This window comes from Varroa destructor, unplaced genomic scaffold (genome assembly GCF_002443255.2).
Source record: "Varroa destructor unplaced genomic scaffold, Vdes_3.0 BEIS01000003.1, whole genome shotgun sequence".
Lineage (NCBI taxonomy): Eukaryota > Metazoa > Arthropoda > Arachnida > Mesostigmata > Varroidae > Varroa > Varroa destructor.
The window spans coordinates 45,883,322-45,908,298 of NW_019211456.1; the positions used below are offsets into that span (position 1 = coordinate 45,883,322).

At 41.5% G+C, this 24,977-nt stretch overlaps 1 protein-coding gene and 1 long non-coding RNA gene across 4 annotated transcripts in view; both read left to right on the top strand.

Annotated features, from left to right (window-relative positions):
• The window catches only part of LOC111246274 (cGMP-inhibited 3',5'-cyclic phosphodiesterase 3A-like), a 90,234-nt gene that overhangs the window by 10,329 nt on the left and 54,928 nt on the right, over positions 1-24,977 (top strand). The window lies entirely within an intron of this gene.
• Positions 491-18,017, top strand: LOC147757028 (uncharacterized). The gene is made up of 3 exons (XR_015324982.1): positions 491-629; positions 6,430-6,706; positions 17,664-18,017. It is a non-coding gene; the product is annotated as an uncharacterized LOC147757028 (long non-coding RNA).

Below are 24,977 nucleotides of genomic sequence, written 5' to 3' on the forward strand. Positions count from 1 at the left end.
TTCATCTTTGCAGTAATAGACGTTAGCCTCAATAGCTAAAAGGTGCTTGCCAGTATTGAGGAATAATGCATCTGACATTTAGTTTACCCCGCAGAGTCAGGCCGCGCTGTGCATAATGCTTCACCAGTATCCGCTGTTGGAGTTGGCGCCCCAGCAGTCGCGCCCACTAATGTATTACTATAGTAGGTAACGGTAGGCATAGTTCTTGAGCGGAGACCTGACAAGTGGGCACTGAGCCTTGAGCAACATCGACAGACTTCCGTCGGCCGCGCGGCAAGAAGTGCCGTGGAAGAATTCATGGCGGCAAAAGGAGACAGAAGCAGGCCACTGCTGCCGCCGCCGCCACCGCCACTGCCTCTGTTGCCTATGCTTGGCCGCTCGGTCCTTTGGGTCTACCGCAAAACCGCCCCTATCATACTGCTTCCATGCTATGACGTAACCCGCCTGCTGCCTTTCGCCCACGACAGCGTCAGCGGTGGCATCGAGGACGGTGATGTCAGGAACAAATCAAAGATCTTGGACGCGAGCCAGAACATGGACGAAATGGCGATGAAAGTCGGTCTGCACGGGGCTTCTCCATCAGTGCAATGATCTGCAGCGGATTAGGCCATGCCTTAGACCAGCGCTTGGTAAGTCTGCTTGTGCAGACGCTTTATTCAATAAAGCGTAAGCTTGGTCGATAATTTCGACTTCGGCTTGGCACTACCATTAATCGTAGTCGTAGTGATCTATATACACTTAGTACAGTGATTTAGCTACCAGTCTAGCGTCTTTGTGTCCATCGTACTTTCGAAAAGTAGCCTAGCGTTGGTCATGGTACTGAGCAGTCGATCACATAACGTTCGTGATCGCGCAAGCGATGCAAGTTGTACGATTAAATCCTTTCCATTGCAAGGCCAATATCTTTGAGCGTATATTGCGCTGATTAGGCACTGATGATGGCTAAGACAATATTGCCTCAACGGCGGCTGGTCCTTACGGCATACCCTACGCCCACTCCTTAGGACCACTAGCACGTCGACCCTGCGAGCAACGTACATACAAGCACATTGTACCTTACTGTTGTAGCATTAAACGGGCGATTCATTGCGTGACTCTTCGTTGCACTGGCCTAACACTGCCGCACTGCGGTACACACATTCTGGCATTAGCAATGGTAATAATGGTTAGTGTAGTGGAGATGCAAGTCGATTGGTTGGTCGCGGACTTGGCTTATCATGTGTGACTTGAGTCAGAGCGCCTTCGCCATTTAGGACAACTGTCGGAGGTCAGGATAGAGTATACCGACGTGCTTATTCGTTCCCCCATCCGTCCGTTGGACATCACTCGCAGCTCACTCCTATTGTACCTCTTAGGAAATGTAGGCTGGACGCAGCGGCCTAGATTAAAATATTTGGTTAGTAGGCAAAGTCGTCGCCAGGTGCGGCGGCAGCGCCTCCGCGGTGTAAGCAAGATATACAACCAACGGCAACACTATGCTACTGGCCTGTAAATATTGTCTGCCTCAGCTACTACAGCAGCGGCGGCCGCATCAAGGGCCTTCTTATCAACTAGATCATCTTTACGAAACAAATCGCTGTGAATAACGCTGACAGCAAGAGCAGCAATGTCAGAAACGAATAGTGCTAATAGAACAGTTCTCGCACCTATTGTCCTCTACGTACGTAGATGAGTAGGTGACTAGTTGCCTGTACAGGTTCGCCCCTACCTACCTACCTACCTACCTGGCTGGCTATCTGCTTGCTAGCGAGCTCAACAAAGCTTACGGGGCCGTTGTTGCTACTACTGCCGCCGCTGCTGTTAGAAAATGTCACTGCATTACTGATAGAAAGAGCAGCGAAACAAAGCGCTTCCTTTTACCTAGCGTGCGAGAATACGACCGAGACAGTCATCATTGGTATTGTCTGTCTCTGCCATACGATTACAATGAAAGCAGCGACGACACAAGGAGCTTACTTAGATCGATCCATACTGGCAACGGTTCCATTATGTGATTGCTTATTTATGGTTGTTATCGAGCAGAATAATGTACGACGAACTCACAAAGAAGCGCGATTGGTGCGCTTTTGTTTCTTTTTTTTGTGATGTACGACACAGTTTTCCGACGACATTAGCTCTTAGAGATCATCAACCGTTTATTTAACTTCACTTAAAAAATCTCCTTATATATAATAACTGTGGCCATGTATTTCACAAATCCACCAATAATAACAGTCAAAATGGTACCGTACACCGGTCCAAACGGTCAAGGCTTTTAATGAACGCCTTAAATGCCAGCCTTATAACAAATGGGACCATCGTGCTATACAATTTTCGCTCACATTTTTATACGAAATCACCTTAAGCGAGATTATAGAGAGTAGTTTATAGTCACTCCACAAGTTTAGTTCCGATAACTTGATTTGAAGTTGATTATATTGACTAGGGGATTGCAGAATGCTTGAAAGGAAGCAACTGCAAGCCCATAAATATTCTAAGTATACTTCGCATATTATATTTCATATATTTTACATGCCTATATGAGAACTTAATTGGATTTATAATATCCACAACCTAATCAAGTCTTCTTCTTACGCTCTGTCCTTAATACTGCATCTAAACATTTCAGTGAATGTTTCTTATATGTACTTTCAGTTCCATTTCAATAAATCATGATCCGCCACCATTACAGCTCCAATTCAAGACCTAAACCATCCTTTAGTCGTTGGCAAAGTATTTGCTATTAACCTACATGTAACCTTTCAATCGTGATTTGCATCAAGTTATATTGGTAGATCTAAACTTAGTGTCGTTAAAATGTCGCTCAAATACTCTACATACAAAACGAATCGACGGAATCATACACTATACTGGCTGGCGACAGGCAAAAGTCCCAAAAATACTAGAACTCAAAATCACCAAAAAGTGCCGAAAGTCCTAGAAATACTAACTACTGAAGCTGATCTGGACGACCCAATCGATATTGGTTATTATCCTTCTTCAAAACGGCTGTTATTTAAATTATCAAACATTTAGGCATATTAAAGATGACTTTTACAGGTTAGTTCGATCATTTTGAGACCCTCAAATTTGAAACATATTAGGACCTTCCAATGTACCTTACGCCTGTTTCAGTTCTTTCAAAAGCCGCATAAACACTGACATTAATGTAGACTGTCAGTGCCACTCTAAGAAAGAACTTTACAACCTTTCTCGAATTTAGCGTGAAGAAACTGGATAACGGCTCATTTTCATTTGGTTCGTAAAAACGATCCATTGTTTTCTACCATGATGAGTTTGTTGTTTACAGAGAACAGGTCTTCTTCTTCTTCTTCTTAAAGTACTAGACTTAACGGATGAACGCATGCGCATTACGACATTTAGCCCGCCAATATTCGTTCTAATTTAAATCCATTTGGCTTCTTGAGGATACAATTTTAAGACTAAAATTATTTCTATTGAATGGACCACTTTTCTGCCGACTCGTTCAGTGTCCTACTGCCTTTAGTTGCTAGCTTTCATTATGTTACATATTAAAAGCAGCTTTTAGCGAAAATAGATATTTCACTTGTCTTTAACATTGCCACCTATCTGCGCGCCATTATGTCACTACGCTGCTTCCGTTTCGGAGCGCCACCGGACGTGATAGTTGAGCAAGTCAATCGAAGTGAATGTCTATTGGATATAACTTATCGGGCCCCTTTAACCTCCGGTGGCTCCAGCATAACTGGGGTGACTAAACGTTTTTTTCAGACAGATTCGTGACCCGTTATTTTCTCCGTAACACTGTAGCATAGTAGTTGGTAGTGCTTTGCCAAAATACCAGTACTGATTTTACATCGAGAAGCGATTTCTCTCTGTGCTGCTAGATTGTTATCACGGAAACGAGTGATGGGCCCCTTATCGTTTAAACGTGCTTATTGAAGTTGTGTCTACCTCACGCACGTGGATCCCTACCCGCTGACGTAGAGCTTAAACAGCACTGGAAGGCTAGTAAAAACGGCCTTAAAAAAATATACTTGCTACTATAGTACAGAATAGCTCTTTCGTACAGTGACCAATTCGGTCGACAATTTCCACCCTATTTTTTCTACCGAGAATCTGCAGGAGGAAAACTAGAAATAGACGGCGGTTCCTGCTAGTAAAGCCTAACTTATTATTTTTAGATGTTCTAAAAGCGTGCGGTATTTATTGCGGTGGCAGTAGTTCAGCGAGCCTGTTGCTTGATGGACCTACATGGTCGACTGAGAACTATTACTGAACCACGAGTGAATTCTTAATACGGACTAATTTTTAGCATTATTGTGTAATTTAAGCATGTCCAAGGTGCTGGTTCTAAGCTTTGGGTATTTTGTGAAGACTGTCTTTTTCTTACAGCTCCTTTTTGCCCTGTTACAAAAGCTGCAGATTTTGAATTTGCTAAAACCTAATTGCGAAGTTACGTAGCTAGCTATTAGATCTACTGAAAACCCAACAACGAAATACGCATACCACATACTGTGAATTAGAAGCAATTGTATTGTATAGTTGGCTTCCGTCATTGCATTGCATCCTATCGACGCTCACGTCGAACATAACAGTTTCAGGACACTAATCGTGTCCTAAAGATATATTAGGACAATAGGCGTCACAGGGAGAAAGAAAACAGTACACATGCCTTTCCTCATAAAAAGTCGCGATTGCAAGTGCAGGTTAGCATTACAAGAATCGCTCTGATCCTTAGTGATGAATGCCTTTCTAGATACAACGCAGTACTACGCTAGAAATATCCTTGCAATGTACAGAATGATTAGAAATTAAATGATGGTAAAAATTGTTTCACTGTTTTTTTTACGAGCGTACACAGAAGAAGTTCACCTTCGGAGTGATCATTCAAAGGACGCTTTGCAACCGTATTATACGATACATGTTCAAGGAGCATAGAAGCATGACTTTGTCACAACTACAGAAAGTTCGATGATTGCAGGACATGACTGAATGGGTGTTAAAGTAGCGATGTAAAATGTTAGTTAAATTACTGAGGAGTGTGGTTGGATTTGTCAGCGCCATGTCGGTAATATATGTGTTGACCGCACATTTTTGTCCAGGAGGCTCTGGAGAAGGTTACAGGAGCACACAGAAGAACATTGCGCACTTTTTATTTATTGATCCATCTTCTTCCAATTTCTGAAGCTGTCGGCAAGAACATTCTATGTGTGCCAACTTTTCTTTTTCTTATTAGGACGGTTAGCCAACGCGCTTTCTCAGAAGCTTCTTAACAATCCGTAATCTCCGCTGAGCGATCTATGTTTGTGAAGTGATTGTATTGCACGCACTCCGATCCAGCTGCTTTATTTTTTTAAGAAAGACTCTCCATCCTTTAAAAGAATTGTTTTAATTTAAGTTGTGAATTTAATTTAACTGTGACTAAAAATTTTTCCAAATTGTAAAACCTCTCATTCTTCTCAGGAACTCCGTTTCCACGACAATAATCGGACTTTTTTTTTGCCACGCAACCTAAATGAATATGCAATTACTACATTCGTATATTGCAGCTAAGCATCTGGCAAGCTATGTTACCAGAGCGAATTTACATCCTAGGTGTTGCTACGTCATGAAGGATGCTACCTACCTATAAATTAGCTTCAGCGACCATCTTCGGATTTTCCCATAGAAGTCACCTCAGCTAGGCAAACCTCTTTTAAAATAGCAGTTAGAAATCTGGATAACAACACGATGACACTTGACATCACTAAATTGAATAGGCACGACCTCGTCGTTCTCTGGCATTACCAAGTTATCAGCGGCGCCAGATATGCCAGATAGAAAACCTTGAAATATTTATTAGACTGAATCAGTATTTGCGACACCGTGGTTATTGAGCACTTAACATAAAAAAAAAACGGCAAGAACTAACTCACCGTAACAATGTTATATGCAATGAAGACGATCTATTGGAAGAGACGCAAAATGCACCTTAAATTAAAAATGGCGTACGCGGCAGAAAATTTTAGCGTGTTTAGTAGCTGATTTTCAAAAAAAAACACCAAGGAATGATAGGAAAAGATTCTCGATGTATGTCCAAGAAAACAGCCATTGAAAAGAAAAACAAATACGAAACTAAAGGCCATTCATTCAGGCATGTTTCTTTCTGCGGCGTTACTGCGGTGTTGTCCATGAAAAAAAAGGCCGCTTGCCAACCGACACGTTGGCATTGTCAACTCTGATCAGCGAGCCCTGGCAGGTTTTTTGGCCAAAAGAACATATTTGGGTAGCACAAGCAAGGGGAGAACAACGGGGGCTTAAGAAATCAAGAAGAGTTTTTTTGGGAACATCTGTTGTACCGTCGATGAAACGGCAGTTGTACCGCTTCCAAAATAAACAGATAAATGCTCAGAGAGTCTTTCTTGAAGGCGTTCTTGAAAGTTGTCACACAGTACGGCAATAAGCAATAACATCGTTTTTTTCCAGTCCTGTGCTCAAATTCAACGGGAGCAGCAGCGCCAACAACAATATAGACAAACAAATACAGCAAACATATTGTGAGAAGCGATCAGCTGGAGCGGTTCTGCGGCATAAGGCACGTCTATTGACTACGACAAGACCTGGGGATGCTCGAGCAGACTAAGGTTTAGCCTTGCATGAAGGCGGGACGTATGCGAGCGCGATCTCGGTTTTATTCTCGTTTCTGCTATCAGAAGTTTGTGTAGAAAAATGGCATGACCAGTTCAACGTGCATTTGAACGAGGTAATATACGGTTTGTATACAGCTGATGCTAGCTGGGGTCCGCCCTCTTCCCTACTGAACGGCAGTAATGATATTTAGGGCGTATAATTTTTGGACGGAACTCTCCGACAATTTTTATAGTAACATATTAGCTTTACCTAACTAGTCTTGCGGGCTAGTGGATATTTGCCTTCCTTTTGCCGGTATACCCAGGATGCAGAAGAGCTCGGGGACGAGCGCAGGCCGTAGATTTGGGGTAGCCTAGCTTGTAGTAAAGGGGTTGTGTAGAAGCGTCATAATTCAAAAAGGAAGTACTATTGCCTGATACGGATTGAACCGACGTAGTTCATGTGGCAAGAATTGTTAGGAAAAGCAGACTTGCACGTTTTTTGGAAGTTGAAATAACTATGTATACCCAAAGACACAGTGACATGTATACAGATCGAACAGCGTGGCGTCTGAGCCAACCCGCAACGTGAGCCATTTGACATGTTAGAAGGTAGATCGTTGCTATTTAGTATGTACCTTTTACTGATGTACAAATTAGCTAGAGAAAAAAAACACGTGCATTTATATTAGTTAACATATGCCCATGGAGTGTTTCTAAAGCAGTATATCTGTGAGTAGGGCAATATATAATCGCTATAACGTTAGCAGGTGGGGACGAAAGGTCATTTATCGATCACTACTATTCATTAGCATTGATTTGCCTCTGGTAACTGTGCACCTATTGTTCTGGGTGGAACACTTGAGTTTCCATCGAAAACTTTAAATGTATTGGTATAAATACGCGCTTGAAAGCTTCATTTAGCGCTCGCATTAACTGTATCGAAGTACACGCAGTAGAGCTATTGTATAATATCTTCTGAGAAGCTTCCTTTCGATTACGACGACCACGCCCTACTAGTATAGGAAATGTATACGCCGTATCAATTTTTAAGCCGTCTGTGGTTCCATAGCGTAGCAGGTTCCTTGGAAACTATGGAGACTATCTTAACAACGGTTAGTCTCCGCAGTCAGGATCAACAGTATTGCTTTTCCATACCCTCAATACACTTAGGCGATGTTTCACGCCCATTAGCAAATATCCGCCATTTCTTACAAGTAATATTGTCTCAGCCTTCATAAAGGTCGTTTGCGGATTCATATGGATATTGAAGCCGATAATCATGCTTTCGTGATAGAAGTCACGCCCCGCTATAAATTGTAAGTGTAAAGGGTCGAGTGCGCTTGCATTGAATCAAGCTCGTGTACGAAAGATAGACTTATCGTGCATACAAGTGAAGTTCGTACAAATTTAATTCATTTGGGTGGCTGACGTTGGGAATGCTTTCGTTGGTTATAGAAAGCTACGTTATATGATTGAACTTTTTTTTATCTCCCATATTTATACAAAAACAGCAAACGCAGTCTGACCGTTGTCGTCATTAATTAGGGACTACGAGGCTGAAATTAAATACGACCACCTGCGAAAACCAGAATCACTCGAACCATCATAAGTTTGTATGGCTATATATTATGTATATAAAAACTGTAAGATTTATAAGATTATTATGTTCTTTGGTGTAAAGTTGCATAGATGCGAAGGTAGCCCTGCAATTATTAACTTCAATGGGTTGATAATTAATAAGTTGGCCTCAAAAAGATTCGAGCGTTTCAAACGAAAAAAGAACAGTATATTTTTCTTGGCAAGACATGCAGAGCATGTCACAGTAAATTTGTGTAGTAAAACTGTATATGAGCAATAATTGCTCGGCTATGTTTGTGTGCAGCAGCGTTCCGCAGCCTGTGAAATAAGCAAAAAATCCATGATGAAAATTCGAGCTCGTGTACACCCCTTACATATGCTCCTACGGTACGTTCGCGTCATTTATGTAATGGGAATCCTACACGGACGGGCTTCCCGTTGCTTTTTATGGATCACTTAAGACGTCACTGCCATATTTATAAAGGCTATCTACTGATAGTAATTGGATTGCGTCATCCCTATTAGTAATATACGAGAAGGTAGACAAAATACATTTGCTAGAGTAGAGACGAAACAGTGTGAAAAAACGACTTCATGATCCTCGATGGCTTGAGAAACGGAGGTTGACTTAAGGCTTTAGCCAAATCATGAGTCAACGCCAGACATCCTAATAGTAATTCAGTGAATATGGCCGATCATTAAGGAACTCCTGTAGCCAAAATGTCAGCATGATGCTGGGCCGCTCCAGACTAAACCCAAGTCTTCAGAACGGAAACTACTGTCAGGCCATGTTTGTTGCACATGCGGTCGAAGCTCTTGTTCTGCTACGGGATTGAATCAATAAGGATGGCATAAGCCCAGAACTCTGGTAGGATTTACCAAGCGATCACATTCACAGTCATGAGACAGACATAATAGAAAAGCTAAACGCTGGATTGCCATTATGGATGGATACGTAGCGCGCCGACCAGCTGCTTGTGATTCAGCAAACATCGACCATAGTGTAATACGTGATACCTTGGAATATACACGGTAGCTCATGATTGGACATTGGAGGAAGTGATGCACGTTTCAGCATTGTCTGTCTTGGTGGCTTTGTGCAGGACGTCTCAAAGTTCGAAGCCAGTCCTTCTGATGGAGTAATAGAGCTGACAGTATGATGAAGTACTTCTGCCAAGCGACCGTAGAATGTTGATACCTATTTCATTATGAAATGTTGAAATGCATGGCATCAAATTTTGGCAAATGTCAACTCAGGAAATCTCGTAACTATGGCACGTGCGTATACAGAAAGGTCTTCTTTTTTTCCATACCCATTTGCAAGTAGTGGATTAATTATACGTGCTAGCAATAAGCGAATTAACGAAAAATTATCCACGCCCAAATGTTCAGCCTTCAGACTTTATAAACATTATAGACAGAGGTCCAGGAATATTTGGCGTAAGCTAAGACTTTGATTTACCTCTAAACGTTTACGAAGCTATCGTCAAAGCCTCAATCGTAAATGTTGATAATAGCAGAAGTTTTCGACAAAAAAAAAACAATATTATGCCAGAATTCGAGGACCCGTCTGTTTTCAAGCTAAAATGTTTACTGACATCAAAACAACTGAGCGAAATAGCAACCGTTGACCGCAATGCACCCTCTATATCGACGCGAAAAAATTGCTACACGTTTTCTAGCATCTTGAACAGCTCAGATACACGCAGTATGAAACTCTACTACGGAAATAGCCGAAAAGGGTCAAAGCGATCGTAGACTGATTTAAGATTTCGAACGAAAACGACAAAAAACACATCCGCATTTATACGCGTACGAACAACAAAGTTCAAACTTTAACATTGAGTAGAAAACCATTTGTGTCGAGTGTGCCCCTCCTATGAAAACAGTATGAAAGTCAAACTTCCACATAGTAAGTAGGGGCACACATATAATGATAACAGTCCAGCTATTTGAGACTTTAATTTTTATCAGTCGGTATCTGTGCGTTGTGTGTGTCCGGATCGCTGTCACTAAACGTTAGCTTTATTCTCGATGTGCTATTTACATTAAATAGACTACTTTGAATCGAGTTGTTCAGGGAACAAGCAATTTCTTCCAGTCGCAACGCTTGAGACGCGGTTGAAATGCGTTGGCAGCTGGAACGGTTGTCAACGGTGTGAGTGGGAAGACAGAAGAGCGTTATCCAGATAGCGTTCGTGGCTGACGTAAGTCTTTCTTGTGGCCACTCTGGACGCCAGCATAACAGAAGCAAGCAGACGGCTAGGCCAGTCTTGAAGTTCGAACTTTATTTCATAAGCTGTATATAACGTAAATTGTCGAATAGTAAAAGGACAACTATACAGCTTAGGCCACCTAAATTGAGCGAATGTTCACAATTGAGTTACCGCCACAAAATGAAGCACCTAAAGCATTAGGTTTTTTCTAGCTCTGTCAAAAAAAGCAACTTCTCAAGGCCAAGTCGGGCGAAACGTGTCCATCATAATGCCCTCCACATTATGGCTATATTAAGTCGACAGCACTGTACTGAAGACAGTAAAAAATTTAAAATTGCCGATATACGATATAGTCCTACAGTGCATATTATCTAAATGTTCAATAACTAATTCCGATGAACAAGGCAAAATATCTCTAAACGTTATTAAAGCGATTTATATGATTATACATACAGAGTTGTCTAAAGCTCTCAATTATGCTTCAACGACCTGTCTCATATTGAATTTTACTTTGTTTGGCGCCTCTGGACAAACTGCGCCACCTTGCGGCCGTTATTAGAGGGTGTCCACATTTTAAATAGGCCATTGTCTCTTTTAAACAAATATTGGTAATGTGCTTTAAACATTAGAACCTTTTATCTAGAGCTAGCTTAACTACAAATCACTCCGCTCACATTAGCAACAATAAACTAGAACTATTGTAACAATACAATAGCGTATAATTGAGGGTATTTACGCATGTGCTGTTTAGGTGTACGTTGTGTGCGCCTTTACACGTACGTAGAGCACGAATCATTACGGCATTAATGAAGTGCGCTATCTTCCTCGTTTAGCGGAAATACTACGCTGATCATCATGCCAGATGAGATGATACGTCTTGTTAATTATTCGGTAAATGGCCATTCCATTAGCGAAATAGCCTATGACAGTAATGCATAATGGAAACGAATTCAGTGCTGACGTCCATTTTAACGGGCCGGAGGTTTCCCATCCTGGACCTGGCAATCGTCTGAGTGCCATGACCTGCATCAGCCAGATGCTAAATGGTCACTAACCAGCGGACCTAAACAGCCGTGGGATAGGTCTCAACGAACGAGACTAGAATTTCGAGCAGGTTTGAGATGGCCTGACGGTCGTTCAGTCGACATGCAAATAGGTGTAATAGCTCTGCTTGCTTTATTTAAAGCTATGAAACGTGATTGTCGACATTATTCAATGGATGGCAGAATTCATTTTCACGAGATCGGTGTGCTGTTCTATAATATGAGTCATAATGTACAGTGCGGTGTGAGCCGATACACTGCACGTAGGGAATGATGTGGTGTAAAGTTTGGGCGGTACCGGTTATCAAGCCATTTTAACATATACGTCAGTTAGATAAGCCCACTGCGATCGAAAGCCTCGTATCCAAGAAAATTTCATAAAAGTCACTTGAGGCGACAATTTTTGCCAGCGATAGGTACAATGTGGCAAAATTCAATCTAGTGACTACCTGGTAAAACGGTTATTATTGATTTGACGCGGTAACTGGTCCTGGCCTGGATGTAATTCGTCAATTTCTCGTATGCAATGGACTACATATTTGTACTAACGGGCTATGTATTTGTAGTGTTCCATCTCTAAAGAGATTGAAAAGCGGGCTAATATCTATATATAGCGAGCGAGCGGCGAGGCATTATGTCGCTCCCTCTTTTTATGTCTATATTTGGATTTATGGCAAGTATTGACATGTTACGGCACGATCAGTTTCCACTTTTTCTCATCACCAGAGCTATTTCATTGCCCTATGATTAATTTAACCAAAGAGCTTTTTACCCGTCGACTAAACCGCTAAAGGGTGATACGCGGTCGCAAGGCTTCAACCTGCCCAGTTTTAATCGCAACTTCATTAGGATAACAACCTCTACCTACCAGCTTATCGCTACCACCGCTACTATTTCTGAAGTGGTCGAATCACAATTCAAGGCGCGAACCATTTACCATTGTCAGCGTCCAGTATTTTAGGTGAAACGTGTGTAAGTGTTTCGTGGCGAGAAATGATTATCAGTCTAATAAGAAGCAAAAGGGGAGAGCACAGATCTGTGAGCAGAGGTGGGGCGAAGAATAAACATTTCTTCCTACAGTGCTATCGTCTGGCAGTACAACTAACGTTACGTTGCTATGCGCTTAGAAGATCAGGGGAAGGGTAGAAGGCGTGACACTTTACGGTAAAAAAAACATAGATGGCTGGCTGTCTGATTGGATAACCTGATCAAATCTCTAGGGAATTCACTTTCTCCCTAAGGATTTGCCTCTCCTTTTATCTGAGTTGTTGTGAAACAAGTCAATAGTAGAGATGAACTGCGCCCATATTACTATTATTATTATTATTATTCTTCAGCGCTCATACTCGTGTCCACATTACCATTTACTCAGACACAGACACATTCTATGGGACTCGCTAACGTCGTGCATATGAACCTATATAGCAAAGGCTTATGGGGCTGACATCATCATACCTAGCCGTACTCATTATTTGTTTTCTCTTCGGCAAATTACTTATATATATATATGTGATTTAACAATAACTGTGTTCATAATGGCGCTATAGCTATACGATGTCAGAAACAACCGCAAATATATATTTTTTTTTCAAAGAAGAATGGGAAAACATCGCGCTGTGTACTAAAACACAATCGCGCTCATGAATAGCAAAGGTGTTAGCGTTCTTCTAAAGGGAAAAAATTTCTTATACCTGATTGATACAGACAGCAGGGAATAGTTTTAGCGAAAACGCCTCTTTTTTGGCGGTCGTCTTAAATAACCGAACCCGTATAGCTATCTATATATAAATACAGATCACTATGAGATGCAGACGTTCATTTTGCGTCCAAGTTCATAATTGCATATAATAATAGTAATGCTTCAGTATCAGCTTTTAGGGACAAAAAAAAAACTACGTTTAAAATTGTGGTAATTTTTTTAACGTTGACAGACGCTCAGTCTTCTTATTATATATGTAACCACAATTTTCATATGGTAAGGTTACTGGTAGTTTTAGTAAAGCCAGTGCAGGATCATTCGGAGTTCTGAAACCCCTTGCCTTTTTTAAAGTTTATTTTTTGTTTTTTTTTTTAGTACTCGAAGACCGCTTTATGAGGAAATTTTACCGAAAATCATTGCATCTAAAAAAACCTATTTATTCTGAGTTAACGTTCTAACGCATTACACTTCGCCTTGACCCTAGTTTTTTTTCATCTGTGTTGTACCGTTTAGCCAACACTGTTATTCTTTTCCCTTATTGCTCTTCCCTTAATACTGCAGTTAATATCTGAGCGCATATTAAATCTTGGGTGAAGCCAAGTTCCCGCCGTAGATGTCTGCGGTTCTCGTTAAATCCTGGGCCACATGAAAGTATGCGGAGTCCTGTCTACCTTTCCTATATCGCAGCTTGCTTAAGTGAGAGATACGTTTTTGCCAATTCAATAGCGGTACTCCTTGGATGTCCCGTAAGCATTTGGATTAATGGGTACGTCAGGGCATGTATCCGTATCCGTATTATTCCTTCAAATCAGGATTAAGGATTTAGTTCAGAAACCAGGTTCTTCTGGCTGGATCGAACTTCACCGTTGCAACCATTTTTTTTACCGCTATTTCGTGGATGGTTTTTCTTGCCGTGATCGGATTCGCTTGTCTTTCGGAGAATTCAACAACTTTGGGATTCCGCACGATTTGCCACGCTAGAACCTGGGCAGAAACCGTGGCTATGGTGTGGTTTTGTTTGGAGATGCTGATTAAACGTTGCGTTTTGTCCAGACATTTATGCGCTCATAGGTTTTGTTCTTCGATAGTTGCCTTGTCAGATCCTGAAAGCATCTTATACCGTCTGAGGCTACTTCTCTGCTTTGTGGGAGCAGGCGTTAAAGATCTGTCGCTTGTTGGGTGGCTTACTCTGCTGGGTAATGGATGTATGACGTACCAGTTAGGTCCCGGTCGAAAAAACCTCCAGTGATTTGACCTGTTTGGATAGCCGTTCATTTCGTTGTGTAATCCTGGCCGACGCTTTCGTCCATTTAGCATTACTGCTTCTTTGTTCTCGACGCTAGGGTGAGTCGTCGGACCCCTAGCTGAGCCGAGATATCTGCGAGGGCTACATCCGCCATTCGCTCCAGATACTAGAAGTATCGAATGTTTAGAACCAGCGTAATATTGTCTGCATACGTTATTAAGTGCGTGCCCAAGAGGTGAGGTCTACCTAGTTGTAAGTAATATTCTGCGGGCTGGCCTGTATCCTGTAGGAAATCATCCGTCTCTCACCTAAGAATTAATGTATCGTCTTCCGTATATGGTGAGATATCGAATGACTTTTAGGCATCATTTCTCTCGTTCCAAGTCACTGAGTTGAAGGCATTTTTACGTCCAGGGAGGATTATAAAGCAGTGTGTTATCATTGCCCACAGGGCTTTTTCGATCTCCAGTACCTGCTTGACAGCAGCGTACGTGCAGTGACCTGTCCTGAATCTGCAAGTGCGTTCCTGCCGTCCACCTTCCTAACTAGGCTGCAGTTGATTATAGGCTTTACACTCTTCGACAACACGGTAGCATACTCATATTATTTTCCCAGCTTCGACATAATTGCAAGGCGCGCAACTTTCCTGCTGAAGCATATCTGTTACCATCCGCTGAAAGATTTCTTTCATCTTTGATCTGGTGGTCTGGATGAACATTATCTCCATAGGAACTGCGTCGGGCTTTCGGGCACTACTTTTGAAACAATGCTTTTCACCTCATGAATGATTATTAGGAAGAAATTGAGACTCGCGTCAGCAGAAAAGGCAAATAGGCGAGGCGCAGATCTGTCGGGAAATAACGCGGTTATAACTCTATGCACTTCTTCAGGGGGAAGAAGCGGAGGGGTATGCTATAATTTACCTGGTATGCTCTTGTAGCCCTTTTCCTATGGGTAAGACTCCACTTCTTCGCAAAGCTATTTCCACTGATCCGTTTGCCCTTGTAGATCTATTCCCGAAGTTTTCGGCGCGCCTTTTTGCATTCATACCACAGGGAAGACGAGTCTGGCAAATGCTGGGATTTGAACTGTGTACACGTTCTTTGGCAATAATTCCAGTCGTTTTGGGCCCGTCCTACGCGGTCCTTTCACCAGTACCGTAGAAATATGTAAGCGAGTTTAGCGAGTGTCGGATCCTTTATCTAACATTTTTAAAACTGTTATATCTAATACCTGCAAGATCCACCCATTAAATTTACGCTTAAGTCTACCGTAGTCCGTGCCTCTGACCAATCTGGGCATGTTTTCAGCGGCTATGAACGGGATTGAGCGTAAGATGCATGTAACGTAGAAGTGGTCAGAGAGTGTTTCTGCGTCGTTTTTTCTTGTACAGTCTACGATTCTCGGGAGGAAGAATATATGCCGAAAGACGGATCCAAAGTAGATCTCTGTAAGCTGCGTCTCAACGTCGGGTCGGGGATACTTATTAGGTATAAATCGAGTCGTGCCACCCATTTGACCAGCATTTCACCGTTATTTTCTTCTTAGAGCCCCCCGTAGCGTCTTATGAACATTAAAACTTTTTCCAACAACTACGATGACCACTGCTAGGTTTCGATGGGTGAACTTTGTCTAAAAAGTTTCCGTATCTCTGGCGGAGTTCGGGAAGATTTAAATGAAATAAACGACTACGTCTTCCATTTCGATGAAGATAAACTGATTTCCCTACCCCACACTTGCAATGTAAATCGTTGGGTGCACGTTGTATATAAAAAAACGTTTTAAGCAAGTAGCAAGCAGAAAGGTTATTCATTCGGTAACCAGATCGTAGGCGAGCGGGAAGCGGTTGAAATTTATTTGGAAAATTCTAGTGTCTATGTTTGTAGTATGCTTCCTGCCTTGGAGTCACGAAAGATGCGACTATGGCAGATGGGACATTGACACGTAGCAGAATGCGGGCTTCTAGCGTTTCTTGCTTGGGTGACCGTTTTCCGAAGCACAGCAGTTTTTCAGGGCAAAATGTACAACTCCAGCGGGTCGGATTCTCGAACTGAGGTAGTACATATATTGTAGGACTGAAACCGGTTCGTCCATTCTGCACAGGGTCAATCCTATGTTGATGCAAATTTTCTGATTGAACTATTGGGCTTTTTGATTGGTAGCTTGATGATGCAAGATAACCTCCGGCGCGTGTTTACTTGCGTTTTGACAGCGGTCGCCGTGCTGCCATAAGACAATGCGCTGAATATGTTGGACTGACTCATGGTAGCATCCATGTTGCTGACGATGACGGTCCTAGATAGTCGCCCGACCTGTTTACTGTGACACCTGCTGCAACCGATGCAGATGCTGTCGACGTGGTATCCGTCACCAAGATCTCAATTTGTTGATCCTTTCAAACATCCGTTGGACTAGTTGCTGATGGATCTACGTTTTCTTGGAGCTTGCGGACTATGTTAGATCATGATTGCTGCACTGGTCTCCTTGCGCCTGGGGTATTTCGCTATAGGGACCCGATAACAAAGATACACGTTGCTCACTAGGCGAATGGTTGTCACAGTCAGCAGAATTTAGATGTGTACGATCTTAAAGTACGCGAACCTCCGAAAACATCGTTCTAATCGAAACAAGCTACTTTGTGAGTGACCACAGACAATGCACCGCAAAGATGGAGCTCGCAAAAATATTTCAGATCTTAAATATACCGTTCTGTATTGAGTAACTACACTATGACGAGGTATTAGCACAATTACACCTGCTTTGAATTTTACACCTATAGTACGCAAACAATTTAGTCTGCTATCCTGGATGGTAATATTGTCTCCTGTTTCGACAGCGTTGAAGATTCTCTATAAAAGTGTGATTTATTTTAAACGTATATGCCATTGCGAAATATAGCGGCTTCGGCTTAAACGATAAACCGAAATTCTACTACCCGGCGCGTGACACGAAAATGCAACAACATTGATAAGGAACCCACAAACATTTCTCCTATATCAGTATTACATGACAACGCGGATACATAAATCTATGACCGTGTATTAGGATCAATCAAGTCGTCAACCATTTAAGTCGGCGTGAAAGAATCTGCGCAACAGGCTGACTACAAGAAAAAAAGTGAAATAGCTAAAAAAAATAGCAAAAAATGCCCATCAGAAAGATATACCGAGCACTAACATAACGAATTTTAATATATTTATTATATACGTCATTAGGTATTTAATCTATAGTCTAATAGGTATATAATATATAACAAATTGTCTTCTTTTTAATGGAATGAAGACTAACACGACTTCACAATTTCAGAAAAGTAGCCAGTCTCTTAACAGAATGAGCACTGTGCCTCCTGCGATCGTGTGCAGTAGATTATTAAAAGGGGATGAACCGAAACCACTGGCGGGCGAAGGCATATTCCTGCCGCCAATAACTGGAATCCAAGAAAAATCTAAAACTTCTTTTCCAAATTGTCGATTCCTTCTTCTTAAGTTCATCGTGATCTCGGCTTAACTCTGTAGTTCAAAGGGCTCATTCTCTGTGTAAGTGAAGACACGTCAATTATCATACTTTTCCTAGACTCATATATAAGAGGAAGTTGCGTTCTTTTTTGAAAGCTGTAATAAAAAAAAATCGGTACCGCAAACGGAATACCTTCCACAAAAACCGACAAATAATGCTACGTTATCACACTTTATTTAGTCAAAGAATCTACTTAATCCAGTTCTTTTCTCTGACGATTCCTGTATGGGCAGAAAAACAGCTGCAATTAGATCTCAATTTTGTATTGAAAATACTAGTCTCTATTAGTTAATATTTCTAGTTGGTTGGGTCATTTTGGGAGCTTTGAGGAAAAACATCACCGCACAGTTTTTTAAAACCTAAAAATGAATGGTTAACTCCACTGTATTTTATCCTGCAGTTTTTTTAAGAAGCAAAGCCTTTTTATTGACGATGTGAATTTTTATGTGATATGAATGGTTAAAAACTTAAAAGCCGATCCATGAAATCCTACCGATTACGCACTATTAACGGAAAGTTACCGGAATGGACTGCTATAGCTGAAAATAAAATCCCACGTTACCTGTATAGCGTAATAACTTATATACAGCTGCATGCACGTTGCATGATCGATAGCGATGCACGCTATCGACAATACGCAGTATACTGGCCCCTGCTTGTTGTAATTGTGAACACATTTATTTAGAAACATGTAGAAATATAAAGATACAAATAGGATCATATCTAATACATTTAACAGTTCTAGTGATTAGGACAGGGGGGATATTTCAGTTCCAGTGGGTTGCAGCAGTTGATCATTGTGCGCCTGATGTTTAAGCGCTCTTGGCAAAGGGGCAACTCTACCCCGCTTCGGATATACTTAGCTATCCTCTAGTACGCAAAGGGCGAGCTATCTCAATCATTCTAGTGCGATTCGGGGAAAAATATATTCTATTTTTAAAATGGCCTACCTCTACAAGAGAGCTATCATGGACAACCTGTCGTGTAACACCTGCCGCGTTAATGACTGACCTTGAGCGCTTTGAGCAGTAAGCCACTTCCGTAGATATTATAGAAAAGAAAATATGACGGCACACGAGACCATTACGCTTTTCGTAGCGACCGACCTTTGTTACATGAACGTATTCGTACAAGACATTAGGAGTACTCGTGAAAAATCAATAAAATAAAAACGACTAGTAACTTGAACGTTATTTGGACAGAACTACGCTGACAAAAATTTATGCAAAGAACTGTATTTGACACGTATTATATGTTATGTAGTTTAATATTGATATTGAAAACGATATCAGATTTTTCCAAATTTTCCGATGGAACAACTGCGACGCCTGACACTATGCTACTATTGTGTTACCTAAGAATGTTCGGATCTGCTATAGAAACAACGTAATACGTTTATGTAATTAAGTTATCAAACATACATATATTCTACGTAACAGTAATAGTCTACTATCTAATAGTATAAAGATTTGGCACTCTCGTTCGTCGTCTAGACAAAGCAGCTGTTTGCTGAAGGTGAAGCTGGCACAAGACGCGTTGCGGTTCAGGAAAGCCGTACGGCTGTATGGCAATGGCAATTTTCACACGATTACCGGTATAGACTTCAGCTTTATCTCTCTTTTTAAACAGGCCATTTGTTGTTACCCGTGCATCTTCGGCGTGCAAGCCGATGAGTACCGTGATGCCAGTCATTTTTTTGCGTTTTAAGGCTGATATTCGATTGCATTTTCTTTGGTGCGTATCGGCATTGTGCGCAGACTAGTATCTGTTGCTGGTAGCAACGCATCCTTACGGTAGATGCCATACCAGATCACTTAAGTTCTGCATCGCATAAGAATCCCATCAAAATTAATCGCCAATTACAACCACCTATCTACATAACAGCCTTCTACATACGTGTGTAGGTTCTCTGTTTCTACACGCGAGGAGCGAAAAATCTCTGGCATTCATTTGAAAAAACGATACGAAACTTTACATCATTGTTCACTCATTAATAGTTCTTACGGTACGTGCGCAACTTAGTTACGCTTAGACGTCCAATTGAATATACCGAAAATACTCAGAAGAAGCTATGACATTTATTACTGATTATACTGGGTCCTTATGAATCGACGCATCCTTTTAGGACACCGAATCGTGAATAACGTCCATTGGTAGTTGTGCGCGAAGGCGGCATGGAACGTAGATCATCAGTGTAAAAATAAGCAGCTGCAGATACCGTCCCATTGATAATACAGAGGTAGCGTGTTTTTACAGATATCAAAGATGTGATCTACGTACTCATTTAAAACGCTTCCTTCGCAAGGGTCAAATCATCGTTTATTAGTTATCCCACTGAGACGACCGTAATGATAAGGGCCTTGGTGATGACGTAGATGAAGTAAAAGTCTTTGTCATAGTAAAGAATTCGTTTAAGCGACGGCTCGTTCAGGCTTACTATCTTGCTATAGCAAGCATATATTGTCAGATATAGACGCGGACAAGCAGACTCACAGACAAACCAATCATCTGACCGACATTTCGAGCTACAGGCTTGAAATGTAAAGTATCAGATAAATCATTAATTTCATATCATATTGTAGTACCTATTACTTACCGGCTGTCTGCCTAAATGGAACATTCAAAGGGCTTTTGCCCTCCATTTAGATACTCATGATGGTGCCGCTACATTAGCGGTAGCGTATAAGCAAGGGAAAAACTCGAAAAAAAAAAGCTCAAACGAAGAAGAGTACATTTTAATTCAATATATAAATAGCTTAGCAGCGTATTATTCTATTTGTATGTGCCTGTAATGCATTTATATTGTAGAGAAATTCACACTGTGCGCTTTCACTAATTAATGTTGCCGCCGTTATTTTGTTCGCTGGTTATAGAACCGGTCGGTACAGGCTCGTTGTTACGCTCAGCTGAGAACGCACGAAGACTGAAGGCTGTTGCTTCTGGTAGGAAGACGGACAATGGCACGATTGCCAAGCTAGCGTCCTCACGTCATCAACTACCAGCCCTCCCTTGGGTCGTTTTTCAGGCCAAACTTAGGCCACACTCTTCCGAATGACAATCGACTAGCGACAGGCTAACAGAGTTGTAACTCGTAACCTGTTGTAGGCACTAGTTGCGTTATATTCTCTGTACAAAAGCTACAATACAATCGTCATACATTCTCAAGCCGAATCATAAAAGCTTCGGGCATACACATACACTGTTCGCAATAAGCCTATTCCTCGTGTCCCATTGCAGAGATGGACAACAATGCCTACACTCTGGTATAATAGGTCACCCCTATTCATTCCACTAGAAACTATGCTATTCTATGTTGACTGGACCGAAACTGCGCCGATAGCATATGCGCAGGCTAAGGCGGTTCCGGAAAAAAGGACCAAGCTTCAAGAATCAATCTAATTCAATCAATAATAATCAAACTCTGATATAGTAACGAGGTTGACTGTTTTCCTCAGCATGTGCTCGCAATAATGCACTCGATACACATGTGCATTGTCATCGCTAACTGATTGGTTCGCGGGTACGCTGTCGATAACCTAATAGGCCTATCCTGTTTATAAACGACCACAAACGACCTGGCATTGTGGGTGTCATCCCATGCTGTGTACCACTGCAGCATCCACAGAAATACGTCTGTGAACTCGATATCAAAACGTCACCCATAAACCTTCGTCGACGTGCTCGCATCACAACAGCCACACTATCGCGTTACGAAATTACCAATCCGAGGCATTTTCTTAGAAACATACTTCCAAGTGACATTTATAGCGGTAGTACATAATCATAAACTTATGGCTAACACAGTACTTTTTAATATGATTGATCATCTCGTGGTACGATATTGAGTCGGAGCGCAAAAGCTTGCTTACTAATCGTATAAGATCCTCAATATAATAGGCTGAAAAGCATTTTAGTATTGCTTTTAATTTCATATTAGTCATTTAACAAATAATACAAAGGTCAAATTCGTTCATATAGAACGAACTTGTCACCATATAGGTGACAAGTATAAGGACTCAGCTGATCATCGGTCGATGCAACCTGACATAATTCATTACCATATATCGAACGTATTTTAACATTGGACGATCGACGATTACCAAAGCTCGAAGCCGTACGTGGACGTCTTAGGGATTGTACGATGTCAAAGGTAAGTAGGATGATAATGACTAGCTAAAGGCAACGGTATGATGGGCAGTACATACGAAGCAATAAAAAAAAAAAGCTTCTCGGGGCCAATCATTTCATAGGACCTCTTATCACGAAATGTCAGCATCACTTGGATACACCGAGCGTATCTGTGAGGCATCAGCAAAACTGAATTATTCAGGTAGTCACAGTGACAAAGAACAGTAATTTACCATAGTTGCCAGGTGTTTGAAGGTGGTACGAATCCGAGATCAGGTTTGCTTGACAGAGTTCCTTGAAGCTTTCGCCATGTGCTCATAATTATTATTATTATAGAGATACATGTCACATAGCAGTATGACACAGTGGTGAAAATAAGAAAATTTTTAGAAGATTTACGCTATATTTAACTGTTGCCAGTAACAATACGTACAAACAAAACAAGCTCAAGTACTCCTCTGCTATACTTAAAGAAAGCGAGAACTCCGCTCCGAACTGGTTGTGTGTATGGCCATACAGACTGTTCTTAGCATATCATCAAGTCACCAAGATTACGCCAGTGCCTGCTTTCCGTCCGCCATCCGTTCATATGTGGAAAACTTTTGACCACTCAACGATGTCCCTCCTTCCTGCATCGGATGTCTGATTCTGGAGTTTATTCTAAATTTCACGCCACTTCTGTCACTCGTTATTAACAAGCTTGATATACATTATATATATACATATATATATGTATATAGAGGATGAAACACCGAAATCTCAGGGTTTTCCTATAAAGCGTCTGTGAGGCTATATTTAAACATAAATAGATATTTTAATTTTTCTTAACAAGTGCATGTTTTGAAGTTGTTACTATTGACGGTTATATTTATTGCATATAATTGATAAGGTTCATCTTTGGGCCGATGGAAGGTCAAACGTTTCAGAAATGCAACAATTTCAAACCGCGAATAACCAGACAAAATGTTTAGGGCGCAAAAAGTTTCAGGTTAGTTATTCGAGCCTATCTGGACAACCTAATAGGCAAAAGGCCGTTAATTTCCATACAAAAGATCCAGGTGTATTAAAAGTGTACTTTTTCAATTTTTAAGTAATTTTCATAACGTTTTGGAACCCTTTGGAAAATCTTTGGAGACGCTCAGACCCCTCAGAGAATCTTCCGAAATCGCATAGAAACCGACAATAACGTAAAGCGTCGATTCCAAGGAACAAAGGGAGTTTGTAATTTCAGTCGGTGGATGTTCATCTCGCATGAACATACCGAATAATCGCTAATTTCTGCTCAAATTCTGGAAACGATGCATTGTTTGGCACCATGATGAGTTTGCTTTTTTTTTTTTATTCTAGATCCTTTTTTATTCTGCCCTGCTTTTTTTTCGTAGCAAGATTATTGAACGGGACTCTCATCTCATTGTCTCTACACACCGACTTCCCCGATGGCAATTGTTTCCCCACGGTTGTATCTCTTAGGCACTGCGTCTGGACCATCCAAAAGTCACAGACTGATCACAATCTATTATATCATCATTGTGAGAACTGTTGTTTATGTTTCTTCTGTAGGTGTTTTCTACCGTTGTTATATTGCTGACCACGGTACCCGCCAACTCGAGGGCTTCCGTCCTCAGCTTCCGACGAGTAAAATTCAAATTGTTCTTCATCGAACGTTTAAGCCGAATAACGGCACGACACACTATGTACATTCAAAACAGTTTGAATGATCTAACAACGGCCAAATAAATGTGTTTGCTGTACGTAAGTGTCTGCCGGTATTGCTGGCCATTGCTCTCCTGAGTAAATGTTGAAAAATAGCAGTATTCGACAATGATATCTGTGCAAGCCCTGTTCCAGGCGTTGGGCCTAGTCAACCGTCGTAGTCGGAGAATGGGTGCCTAAATGATCTCGCGTGTTTGATACAATGCTTTCCGACTGGTGACCTCTCTGGCGGCTGTGCGTCGTCTCCACTATTCTCCAAGGGCCCTCCCTGACGCCCTTAACTGGTAAAATATTGACGGCCCGGATCTGGCGATTCCATAGGATTTATGAGCATTTGTTCCCTATACGGAGCACATCTGGTATTTCTTATTGGTATATAGATTACTTGCCTCGACACTAGTTCATGACGAACAAGCTGCTCTTCCGTTCATTTGCGCCAGCACCGGTGATTACGTGGATCACCAGGGCTACCGGCGCTAATGCTAAGTCCGAGGGATTGCCTGCTGCGGTAATCCTGCACCTACCCAGCCCGCCTTTGGAGGCGATCTATCGGTAACTTTTGTACTCTCGCCCTTGAGCTCGGACAGTTGGCTGGCTCTCAGGCCTCATAGCCGTTTCATAAACTGAGTCAGGCACGTCACTCTCAGCGTTTTGTGAAGGACTACGTTGTTGGTTGGGGACTGGCTAGGAGGCTATATCTTTCAACTACGTCCAAACTACCAGCTGTTTAACAGACAGTAACATATATATATATATGTATACATATAGTTTTGAAATTGTACTTAGATACATTTGGGCGTAAATGCGAGTAATGAAGCTGTTCAGTATTGCGTAAAATATTTCGAAGACGAAGACTGCTAGGGTTTGGAATAACTCTGAAATTTGAAGGAAATGCTACAGAATATAGAAAATAATCCTGGTCTTTGACTACCTTTTTGAGAGTTAGTAGAACAAGGTAGAGCGGGCCGTTACGGGTATGAGTTCGGTAGCTTGCAACTTTTTTTAGGACTACGTGGTTTTTGAAAAATGTCGTTGGTTCTTCACAGCTTTCGAATAACTTCGAGTACTAGTCATATCTTTTTCGCTTCCGTTTTTAGAGGTGTTGCGGAAACTTCAAGGTATGCTTAAATCACATTGTAACTTGGACCTTTGTATTGCACATGGGTCCGGCGTTATCTAAGGGCCGCTTTTTCGTACCTCTTCACCTTCGCCTGTGCTATCAAGACTGCAAGATTGTTAGGCATTAAAGCTTACGTTCTTCAA